The sequence below is a fragment of the Mastigoproctus giganteus genome, chromosome 14 (assembly GCF_048544385.1).
Source record: "Mastigoproctus giganteus isolate SK-2022 chromosome 14, ASM4854438v1, whole genome shotgun sequence".
In the NCBI taxonomy this organism is placed as follows: domain Eukaryota; kingdom Metazoa; phylum Arthropoda; class Arachnida; order Uropygi; family Thelyphonidae; genus Mastigoproctus; species Mastigoproctus giganteus.
The window spans coordinates 12,493,209-12,505,798 of record NC_143588.1 but is presented as its reverse complement, the minus strand read 5'-3'; the positions used below and the strand labels follow the sequence as shown (position 1 = coordinate 12,505,798).

Sequence of the window (12,590 nt, the reverse complement as noted above, 5' to 3'; positions counted from 1 at the left end):
GATGAGTGTAATATAAATTGAAACACACACACAATACAACAATTGGATGCTGGCCAGTCAATAACACGAAAACTAGAGTGTAACAATTGAAGCCACTGCCCATGCTGCAACCAGCAGACACCAGCCAGCCACTTCAATGTCATGAAGCCAGAGAGTATAACTATTGCAGGCACTGTCATCTAACATAAAGGCAGCAACACTGCAATAATTCTATGAAAGATGCTACTCAATACATGCAAATAATTAGGATTAACTTGATCCTGTATTTTTCTCTTTGCACAATAACAGACTACTACTACTACTACTACTACTACTACATTTCTGAAGTTTTCAATTGAGAAATCAAAGAAAATATTGTTAACAGTTGTTGGGAATTTCCTGTGGACGAAGTAGATTATGAGGTGACCAAGTAGATATTGCTAAAGTTGTACTGGACACTTGTAACTCTGCACACCAGGGGTCAGCAACCTGCGGCTCTTTGAACACATAACTGCAGCTCTTTAACTTTTAGCCCACAGAAAGCACAATTTGAAATGGAGTTAGAGGACTTAAAAATCAAGGACATGTGGAGTACAAGACTAAAATGCCTTAAAACCGAAACCTAGGATTTGGAGAGGCTAAAGGCTGCTCTTGCAATTCTACACAAATGGATGGCGATAGATGAGTTGAAAATGCAAGACCAAATTGTGTTCGATGCGTGGAGTAGCTTACCAGACATGTATATAAATTTGAAAATATTTGCGTTTGGACTTGTCTTAGTTTTTTGTTCAACGTATTTCTGTGGGTAAACTTTTTCGAACATGAACTATATTAAAAATACAGCAAGTAACCGTCGGAACAACATAAGTCTTTCAGCATGTTTAAAGATAAAAATTACGGCATACTCACCTGATGTTGAGAGACTCGCTCAAGAAGTTTAGCAGCAAGAGTCACAACATTAATTTGTACCTAATTGGATGTTTGTTACGTTTTTTCAGTATTAATAAATAATACAGTGGATTCTGATTATTTGGCCACCGGTTAATCGGGGCAGCTGTTTATTTGGGGCAAATCTTAAAAAACAGAAACCAATCAAGAAAATAGCCAGTGTTTACTTCGCTTAATTGGGACAGCATGCCGTTTAATCGGGGCAAAAGACCGCAGCACTGGAGATTACCCCATGATTGTCTCCGACGGTACCACGTGGTTCGGTCAAAATTCTGGAGGTCACAACCATAAAACAATAAAAACAATTAGCAGTCACCTGTTTATCGGGCTTTTCTGTTAGTGAAATCTATCATAAACGGACAGTAACCTCAATCTTACTGAATTTGAGATAATACCGACAGCTGGAATTCTGTGGGTTATTATGGTGAAATGTGTTTACACTTCCATGAAATCTTCAATCATATAAAAAAATTAATTTTCAGATCTTGTCTTCATTCCTATTTTTAAAGCTTTGTAGCTTGTTACTCCATTCTCACTTGTGCATATCGTGTTACATGCAATTTGTGTGTGCTGTGTTCTTTGTTATTGATTGCTTATCTTTTTACTGTTTTAATTTTTAACCCCCCCCCACAAATGTCAGTGGACAGAAATGTCAACTAGTTCGTATGTACATATTACAGTACATATTAATTATTCCGATTATCACGTATATTCTTCCGATTTTCAAGTATCATTTAATTTTTAATTAGTAAGGTAATAAAGGGTAAATATTCCTCCTATTTTCGCTAATTAGACTCGATTTAATAGAATTAAAATTCAATTCACAAACGTGATCACAATGACCGGCGCTTACTGCACATCGTATAGTGAACGGTACTTTACTATGTTGAGTTCGTCGTAACGTGATTTGATTGTACAGCGAACCAATTGTAAAGGGGCGTATACAGTGTATTTTTAACTATTTACGTGAAACTTTGGATAATTGGGGCAGCCGCTTAATCGGGCCAAAATGCACTAGTCCCGATGTGTCCAAAATAACTGGATGGACTGTATTTCAAAATATATTTTTTTTAATAAAAGACCTTCCCACTCTATTTCATTTCTTAAAAAAACTACCTCTTCCCAGCTTGAGCTGAGGTGCGGCTCTTCAGATTCTCTCTTTTTTTAATTAGATCAAAAATGGCTTTTCACTTAAAAAAGGTTGCCGACCCCTGCTGTACACCCAGCTCAGGGTTAAAGCCTTAAACACTTCAGTCACATCTCTTTGCAGGCATTTAGTTCTAGATACTGCAATTTACAGAAATGAAGATATTCTTGGTAAGAGTATCCTTTTGTCCCTAATTAATCTTGTTTCTCTTCTCCTGCATCCATTCCAGCAGAGCCATACTCTCCTAAAATGAGCCTTTCAGACAACTGTTAGGCTAAACAACCTAACAGTCGCCTTATCCAATGAACTAAAATCAACATCTTGTTGCTGCAGGAAAAATTCCTGCATATCATTGATATGCAGGAATTTTTCATGTGAACCTCATGCACTGTCCTAGCAGTCTGTCTGCACTTCTCAGGGAGAACTTCCTGTCTGACTGTACAATTATTCTTAAATCTATTTTGTTGTCACTACTGCGAGTGTTGTGTCCACCCAATTGGTACTGTTACTTGGATTGCCACTATCAAAATGCTGTATTTTTCATTTATCAGTGTTAAACTCCAACTGCCACTTCTCAATCCGGTTGCCTAATTTCCAATGGTCTTCTTGCAGTACCATACCCTGATTCCTGTCATTAACTACTTTTCCAACTTTGGATCATCCACAAACTTACATTAAACTAGATTTGCCTTCATCAATATCGTTAATAAATATGCTAAACAGTAAGGAAACCAGCAGTGAAGCCTGAGAAACTGCACTAATAACATTAGTCCATAAAGAGCATTAAAAACCACTGTCCCAATAAATTTTTCCTAATGTCATACTGCACCAATTTTCTGTATTTACTAGATGACTGCTTTTATCCTATATTTCTACAGTAATACTTTACATACAAGAGAAGAAATATTTGTTCTGATTATCAGCAGTGACTCTTTTATGCACTCCAAATGGCACTGATCATAATATATTGATGTAGATCTACAGTATTTCCCCATGTATAAGACGCACCCTTTTTCGAAAAATTTTGGGGTCTAAAAACTGGGTGCGTCTTATACAGTGGTCGTAGATTTTTTTTACTTGCATTTCCTGCTTTTTCGCACTTGTTGTCTTTGCGCTCATTGTTTCACACTTGTCACTGGTATATTAGGTTACGTTTTGCCACGTTCTGCCCAGAAATGGCTCAGAAAAGATTTTCGTACATTGCTGAATTCAAGTTAAAAGTGATCCAGTTTGCAAAAGTGAATGGAAATCGTGCTGTTGAACGTAACTTTGGTCCTCCTCCAACTGAGAAAACAATCCGAGACTGGCTACAGGAAGAAGAAACCCTACTGAAAACGCCACGGCAGAAGAAGGCCATGAGATGCAAGTCAGCAAAATGGCCTGATTTAGAGAGGGAATTGAAGATATGGATTGAACAGCAAAGGGCAATTGGAATTCCTGTGTCCACAAAGATGGTTCAGCATGAGGCAAGAAGAATTGCTGATGAAAAAGAAGTTACTGATTTCAAAGGAGGACACAATTGGTGCTTCAGGTTCATGAAACAGAATGGACTAAGCATGTGTACATGCACCAGACTTTCCCAAAAGATGCCTGAAAGCTATGAGCAGAAGTTCCTTGAATTTCATCGTTTTGTCATTCGATGTCGGAAGACATATCAGTTTGAATTGGGACAGATTGCAAATATGGACGAAGTCCCCCTTCAATTTCATGTCCAAGTAACAGAACTATTGATAAGAAGGGGGTGAAAACTGTAACTGTGAAGACAAGTGGACATGAAAAGATCCATTATACAGTTGTTCTAGCTTGTTGTGCTGACGGAACCAAGCTGCCTCCTATGCTGATTTTCAAACGCAAAATGCCAAAAGAAGACATTCCTCGAGGAATGATTGTCCACGTTCTTGACAAGGGTTGGATGGATCAGGATGGGATGAAGATCTGGTTTGAGAAAGTTTGGAACAGGAGACCAGGTGGTCTCTTACGCAAACCTGCCCTATTGGTGCTTGATCAGTTCAGGGCACACATAACAAAAAACACAAAGAAGATTGCTGCAGAGCAAAAAACAAAACTTGCCGTCATACCTGGAGGCATGACATCCCAGCTCCAACCACTTGATGTCAGCATTAACAAATCTTTCAAAGCTGCCATGAGAGATGAATGGAACCAATGGATGAAGTCTTCTGGGGACAATTTGATATCAGCAGGAAGAGTGAAGAAACCAACTATAGGAGAAGTTTGTACCTGGGCAAAAAGATCCTGGGATAATATCAAGATTGAGATCATTGTCAAGTCATTTAAGAAGTGTGGCATTTCAAATGCCATAGATAGAACTGAGGACGAGGCAATATATAAAGACAGTGATTCATCAGACACAGATGAGGAGAGGCTAATGGATGGGAGTTTTGACAGTGATGAGGAGTTATATGAATTTTATGTTGAATAAAACTTGAGTTCAATAACTTTATGTAATACATTTTTTTTCAAATTTCGGGCCCCAAAATTAAGGTACGTCTTATACATGGTGAAATATGGTTTTTAAAGATAGAACCTACTGTAAAAGATAAAGAGGATGGATTTTGCTTTGTGAAGGAGAATACAGTGGTCTTTTACAGTTTTTTAATTTTCTTTCAATGGGACCAACTGATGATGTTCATCATCATCATCATCAGCCATTTTCAATCCACTGCAGGATGAAGGCCTCTCCAGCAACTTTCCAGTTCCTTCTGTTTTGAGCACTGGACATTCATTTACTACCCACAAACTCATGAATTTCATCTATCCATCTCCGCCTTTGTCTTCCAGGTTTTCTTCTAGCTCCTCTTGGATACCATTCTGTTATTTTCTTAGTCCATCTGTCATCATGTCTTCGAGCTATGTGTCCTGCCCAAGACCATTTTAGTTCTTTAGTTTTGATAAGAATGTCCTTTACTTGAGTTTGTTGTCTAATCCATGTGTTTCTCTTCTTATCTAACAGTCTGATTCCCAATATGATTCGTTCCATTCTTCGCTGTGTAGTTCTCAGCTTCTCTTCCATTCTTTTGGTGAGTGCCCAAGTTTCACTTCCATAAGTCATGGTGGGGAGTATACATTGGTTCATTATTTTACGTTTAAGACAAACTGGGATATTGCTCTTCAGTATGACTATATTTCCTGAATGCTGTCCATCCAAAATTTATTCTTCTCTTGACTTCCAGCCATTTTTCATTATTACAGCTAATAACTTGTCCCAGATAAGTATATGACTCCACCTTTTCAATTACTGCTCCTTCAATCATTATTTCCCTTTCTGTGGCATACTTGTTCATCATTACTTTTGTTTTAGCCATATTCATCTTTAGTCCAAAATCCTTACTAGCTGTGCATAACTGATTAAGATTTTCCTCTAATTCTTTGGGATCGTGGCTTATGACCACAATGTCATCTGCAAATCGTAAATGGTTTAGGTACTCTCCGTTCACATTGACTCCTTTCTGCGACCAGTCTAATCTTCTGAAAGCTTCCTCAAGGGCAGCAGTAAACAGCTTCGGAGATATTGTGTCTCCTTGTCGAACTCCTTTCTCAATTTTAAATTTCCTACTGTCTTTGTCTAGTCTGATAAAGGAGGTAGCACTCTCGTATATTTTCTTCAAAATCATAATATATGGGGTATCAATGCCTTGTCTTTCCAGTGCCCGAAACATTGCCTTATGCTGTATGGAGTCAAATGCCTTTTCATAATCCACAAATGCCAGGCATAGTGGTGTTTTATATTCATTTGCTTTCTCCATTAGCTGTGATATTACATGAAGGTGATCCATAGTTGAGAATCCTGTCCTAAAGCCAGCTTGCTCTTTCGGTTGATTCTCATCAAGTATTCTTTCTAATCTGTTAGTAATGACCCTTGTGAACAACTTGTAGATGTGGGATAACAAGCTAATTGGTCTATAATTTCCAATTTCTGATTTATCTCCTTTCTTATGCAGCAAAACTATGATTGCATTATTCCACTGCTTAGGCGCCACACCTTTTCTAATGCACTTTGTGAAGAGCCTTGCCAGTTTTTGTGTTATGTCTCTTCCTCCCAATTTTAACAACTCTACAGTAACTTCATCTTCCCCCGGGGCTTTCTGATTCTTCATTTTCTTCAATGCATGCTCTACCTCATCAGGAAGAATATTGGGTATGTCGTATGTGTTGCTACTTTGCAATCCATCTTCCCCATTGCTGGCATCATTCCCTCGCTCCTTGTATAATTCTCTATAGTAGTCTTCTGCTATTTGAATTATGCTTTCTCTGCTGTTTATAAGTACACCATCGCTATTCTTCAGTTTCAGTATCATTTGTCTTTCTGTATTACTGCTCATGGCTGCTGATTTAAATCCTTTGTTTTCCCTTAATGCTTGTTCTACTTTTCTTGTGTTAAATCTTCTTATGTCCTCTCTGAGTCTCTTTCTAATGGCTTTGCATAACTCAGTATACTCAATTTTCTCCCTGTCAGTGTTTTTCTTGCTCTTCATTTGTCGTCTTCGGTTCATCATGACAAGTGTTTCTTGACTAATTTTTTCTTCTTTGGATTTCTTTTTTCCCTATAGGTTTCTTGGGCTTTATCACTTTCAAAAAGTTGTAATATTCCTCGTCGATATCTTGGTCCTCAGCAGTCTGCAGAAGCTCATACTTGTTCTTAAGTTCCAGTACATACTGCTTTTTCTCCTCTTCTGTTATCTCAAAGACCTTTGTATTATTTACTCGAGTCAGTTTTTTCCTTTCCTTTCCTACATCTATATCAAGTGTACATCTTACCATTCTGTGATCACTTCCAACATTTACCTTATTCAGGACGGTAACATCATTCACAATATATCTTCTGTTAGTGAGGATGAAGTCGATTTCATTAGTAGTTAATCCATTTGGACTCTTCCATGTCCACTTTCTGTTCACCCTTTTCTTGAAAAAAGTGTTCATTACTGACAGTCCTTGAGATTCTGCAAATTCCACAAGTCTATCACCTCTTTCATTTCTTTCACCAATTCCAAAATTTCCTATAGTTCCTCTTTCTGCGCTGTTTTGTCTTTTTCCAACCTTAGCATTGAAGTCTCCCATAATAATAGTGTAGTGGGTTTTCTGCTCATCTAGAAGACTCTCAATTTCGGTGTACATTTCTTCAACCTCTTCATCATCATGGCTCGATGTTGGTGCATAAATCATTATAATCTTTAGCTTGTATCTCTTAGAAATCTTGAGTATTAGTCTTGACACTCTTGGTGATGTACTTTTGAATTCCAAAATGTTGTTTTTAAAATCTTTATGGATCTAAACCAGAAACCCAACTCCACCTTCACTCCTTTCACTGTTTCCATTGGTGTACAGCAGATTTCCACTTGATAAACTTATAAGTGATTCATTTCTTCTTCTTGTTTCAGCCAAACCGATGATATTCCAATTCACATTTTCTAATTCCTTTTCCAGCTAATATAATAGATGATGTTACCAACTCCAAATTCTAAGTGGGAAGCATTCAGAGAAGTAATCATACAAGTTACTAATTTTCTATACCAACAAAGAGATATTGTTTCAATGTTTACACCTAAATGGATGCAGTACCAGCCACAAACAAACTCAAGTACTCGGTCGAACAGGGCCCAGCACTCAAATGGTCTAAATATCATCCGCATATTTTCTGCATTTCTATTAACGAGCCTACCGCCATCTTAATGGTTTGTACTTGTTAACAGGAGAGACTGCTTCTACAGGGATGGGATACACGTAAATAGAAATGGTGCAAGAATATTTGTTGATGCTATCGAGGCAGTGTTAGGTGGTTCGGAAAATTGCTAGCTTGGGGGAGGGGGATACAAGGACTAATAGATTAACAGTAGCCACTGGCAGAGGTGAAAGTGATTCTTGCACTGCTACTATTGGAATGAGCAGCAGCCTGAAAAACAAGATGCAGGATATTTCAGAGACTGCTGAGAGTCATCGCAGTACAAGTAAACACATGGGTTGTGTTAGGGTAGCTAAGAATAGGAACAGGAGCATGTATACTTGCATGTATACCAATGCTAGGAGTTTGGTAAATAAATTTGATGAATTTGAGGTATTGCTCAAAACATCAAAGGCAGATATTGTTGGGATATCAGAGACGTGGTGTCGCACAGATATAAGGAATGCAGAACTGGAATTTGGGGAGTTCAATGTGTACAGGAAGGATAGGAAGGGAGGATGGGTTATGCTATTAGTTAAGAAACACATAAAATCCAAGGAAGTGAAGCCAGTTGACATCGCTGGACAGTGCAGTGTTGAGTCAGTTTGGTGTGACATAAGCATTGGGAGATCAAAATTGAGAGTAGGAGTGTGTTATAGGCCTAATGACTCTGATGAGAAACTGTACAGGGAAATAGAGTGGGCCAGTAAATCAGAGAGTCTTATAATGGGGGATTTTAATTTCCCAGATACTGACTGGAATTTGTGGGTTGGTCACACACACTAGCAAGGCTTTTGTGGATTTATTGGATGATTGTTTTCTACATCAGCATGTTCGGGAGGCAACTAGAGGGAGTAATACTCTTGATTTGATTATCAGTAGTGATTCTTCATGCATTAAGAATCTGCAGATAAAGGAACCACTAGGTGGCAGTGATCACAGTGTGCTGAAGTGGGATTTACTCAAAGAGGTAACTACCATCAGGGGTAAAGGGAAGGGTTTTTGCTTTCGTAAAGGCGACTACGATGATCTGAGACAGTATTTAAATTCTATACAGTGGGACCAACAAATTCAAAATGGGAAGCATTCAAAGAACTTATCTTGGAAGCTACAAGGCTTTACATACCAACTAAGAAATATTGTTCAAGGTTTAGGCTTAAATGGATGTCAGATGAACTAATGAGACATATGGCAGAGAAGAAAAATGCATGGGATACATATAAATTAATGGGTGACATGGAAGCCTATGATAGATATAAGCTGGTCTGAAACCAAGTCACAAAGGATATTAGGCAGGCAAAGGCAGATTATGAGAAATCCTTGGCAAAGGATGCAAAGAAAAACTGAAAAGAGTTCTTTACTTATGTAAACTCTAGAAGGAAAGGGATGAATCAGATTGGTGCACTGGATATTGATGGTTCAACATTTGAGGATCCTGCTCAGGTGGCTAATAAACTAAATGAGTATTTTGTATCTACATTCACACATGAGGAGTTATTCAGGAAGGGGAATGCCAGAGGTGAAGTAAACTCTGGCAGTGAGATAGATGATTTTGTATAAACTGAGAGGAAAGTGGAGGAGAAATTGTTGAGGATAAACATAAGAAAGGCACCTGGGGTGGATGGGATCTATCCAGTTATATTAAAGGAAGCAGCAAAGGAAGTAAGCAAACCCTTAGGCATAATTATGAGATCTTCTTTGGACTCAGGGGAGGTAACCATAGACTGGAGATGTGCAAATTGAGGATCCTGCTCAGGTGTCTAACAAACTAAACAAGTATTTTGCATCTACATTCACAAATGAGGAGTTATTCAGGAAGGGGAATGCCAGAGGGGAAGTAAACTCTCAGATATGCCAGACAAGCTGTACTTGCTACATGGGAGGCTAAAACGCTGATGGAACTGATATTCGGGTGACACTCAAGTCAAGTGGACCCAATTTTGGCGAAGTCCGGATGGTCTGTGACAGCCAAATTCTCTGCTCGCACCTTCACGATGGTGGGACTGTTAGTAATCCTGGGTATAACCTCCATGCACAAGTACATGATGGGTGACCACCCAGGTGTGAACCAACGTAAGCAGGGGTCAAGGTGTGGTGCCCACACCACATGGAGGAATACCGCCCCTCTATGTTACCAGGCAGTACTAGGTGGTAGATGACTCTCATCAACCGGTGCAATACCACCACTTTGCTTATTGGAGGCTTGAAGTGGTGGAACCCATGTTTAGTCTCTAGAGCTATGTTCCGGTCAACCCTTCCCTATCTCTTCCATCATGCAGTATGATTCATGAGTTTTGAGGTTAGGATGAACATAGTGGTGAGATCCATTACTCCTTACATTTCGAGAGTACAGCTCTAAAACTGTGTTCGCAGGCCGGCCGCTAGTTAGTACACCGGACCGAACCTATTGGTAACTCTCTAGGAGGCTTCCAGATCAGATATAATCTTGCTACCTCTACTCTGCCAGATTGTGACTGGAGGGGGTCCGAGTAGTGTGTATGAGGGGGAGCATTGTCGAGGCCACGTCATGTCAAGGATCTGGGTATATTCTTACCATATGTACGCCATATCCAAAAATTTCATTACTTCATACAGCATGTCCCACCCACTTTTTCTTACTATTGAATACACCATGAATTGTCAAACTAATAGAGCAAGATTATCTGCGAAAAGATCTAAACCTTCCAAGCACTTCCTAATTCATTTCACAAATATACATGGTCTCAATTCTAATCTCAACGATGTCCATTTCCACTTGAAGTCTGCCAAACCCCATATACTTTTTCTGACAGAATCTCAGTTATCGGTTGATTTAAGTACTGCTCATCTCAGATGCCCAAATTATTCGCTGTATGATTCCTTTCGCCTCAAAGGTGGTACTTGTGCATATGTCCGTTCTGATATTCTCTGTCAGAGACTTGGAAATTTGGAATCTCCTCTCTTTGATCTTCTCTGGTTTAAAATCTCTCTACCTCATTGTGTAAAATTCATCTGTTGTCACTACCGTTCTTCCTATTCCACTAATCACTTGGAGCTCTTTGACTTCCTCTGTTTTCAACTTGACTTTCTCCAGTCTAACTTTCCTAACAGTGATGTAATTTTGCTTGGTGATTTTAATGTTCACAACTCCAGCTGGCTTCCGTTTTCTAGTCACACCGACCCAGCAGGTCGAGATGCTGAGGCTTTTGCAATTACTAATGACCTTGCACAGATTGTTAATTTACCTACAAGAATACTGGACAATCCTAATCATACAGCCAATACGCTTGATCTTTTTCTGACAAACAACCCTTCTAAGTACACGGTCGAAGTGAGAGGTCCTTTAGGCACTTCAGATCACAACTTGGTGATTGTCTCTTCTCCAATGGAACCTTTATCTCATGGCTATTCCCAACCTCGTGTTACTTGGCATTACTAGAATGCAAAATGGGATGACCTGTGAGACTTCTTTTCTTCTTTTCCTTGGTCGGATTACTGTTTCAAAACTTCTGATGTCAACGTTTGCTCAGATCGTGTCAGTGAAATTATTCTTGGAGGAATGGAATCCTTTATCCCACACTCCACTTTAAAATCTTGTCCTTCATCTAAACCTTGGTTTTCCAATAAATGTGCTAAGGCTGTTCAAGAGAAGAATGTTGCATGTCATAATTGGCTTGTTTCTTATTCTCCAGTTTCATTTTCTGATTACACCAAAGCTCACAACAATTGTAAAGCAGTTATTAATCAGTCCAAACTAGAGTTTCAACAGGCTAAGAGTAGAAAACTTGCTTCTTGCCCTAATGGTAGCCGAGCATTCTGTTCTGTTGCCAAAGCTATTGGCCGCAACTTTTACCCATCTCTGCTGCCACCTCTGTCCAAACCAGATGGTTCTGTTGTCATTTCATCCAAGGATAAACTGACCTGCTAGCATCCCATTTTTCTTCCAACTCATGTATTAATGATCTTGGTAAAACACCTCCCACCATTCCCAACACGCTCCATTCAATGCCTCCTTTGGTCTTCCGTCAAAAGGATGTCAGAAAGATTTTGAATAATCTTGATGCTAAGAAAGCTCCAGGTCCCGATGGTATTTCTCCTATTCTTTGCAGCCTTTTTTCACTTTCTTATTCCAAAGGTGTTTTTCCTTCTGCTTGGAAATTTGCCCATATCCAGCCAGTTCCTAAAAAGGGTGACAAATTCCTCCCATTCAATTACTTCTATTCTTACTAAAGTAATGGAGAAATCAATTAACTGCCAACTCTTAAACTACCTAGAAACCTTCCGTCTGATCAACGATCGCCAGTATCGATCCACTGGTGATATTCTGGCTTATGTTACCCATTTATGGACTAATTCAATGGAAAGGTTCGGGGAAACACAAGTAATTGCTCTTGACATCTCAAAGGCTTTCGATCGTATTTGGCATAAAGGTCTTCTAAACAAGCTTCCATCTTATGGTTTGCCAACTGTTTTTAGTAATTGGTTATCCAGTTTTCTCTATGATCGCTCACTGAGGGTGATGGTAGATGGCTCTCTGTCTTCTAACTTCTCCACTATTGCCGGTGTCCCCCTAGGTTCAGTTCTTTCCCCCACTTTTTTCCTCTTGTATATTAATGACCTTCTTCCATTGACTGGAAATCCTATCCATAGTTTTGCCAATGATAGCACATTGCATTCCACTTTCTATTTTGAGAAACCTTGTCCTGCTCAATCAGCATCAATTTCTCGAAAATCTGCTACCAATTCCTTAAATACCGATCTTCGGGTAATTCCCCATGGGGCAAAGACAACTTAGTTGATTTCAACCTTTCTAAAACTCAGTCTTGTCTTATGTCTCGCAAAAAGGATTCTTCTGTTCCT

General features: G+C 39.1%; 1 protein-coding gene across 3 annotated transcripts in view; it reads right to left on the bottom strand.

The window, feature by feature from the left end:
• BORCS5 (BLOC-1 related complex subunit 5) overlaps nt 1-12,590 on the bottom strand; it is a 166,494-nt gene that overhangs the window by 100,946 nt on the left and 52,958 nt on the right. The window lies entirely within an intron of this gene.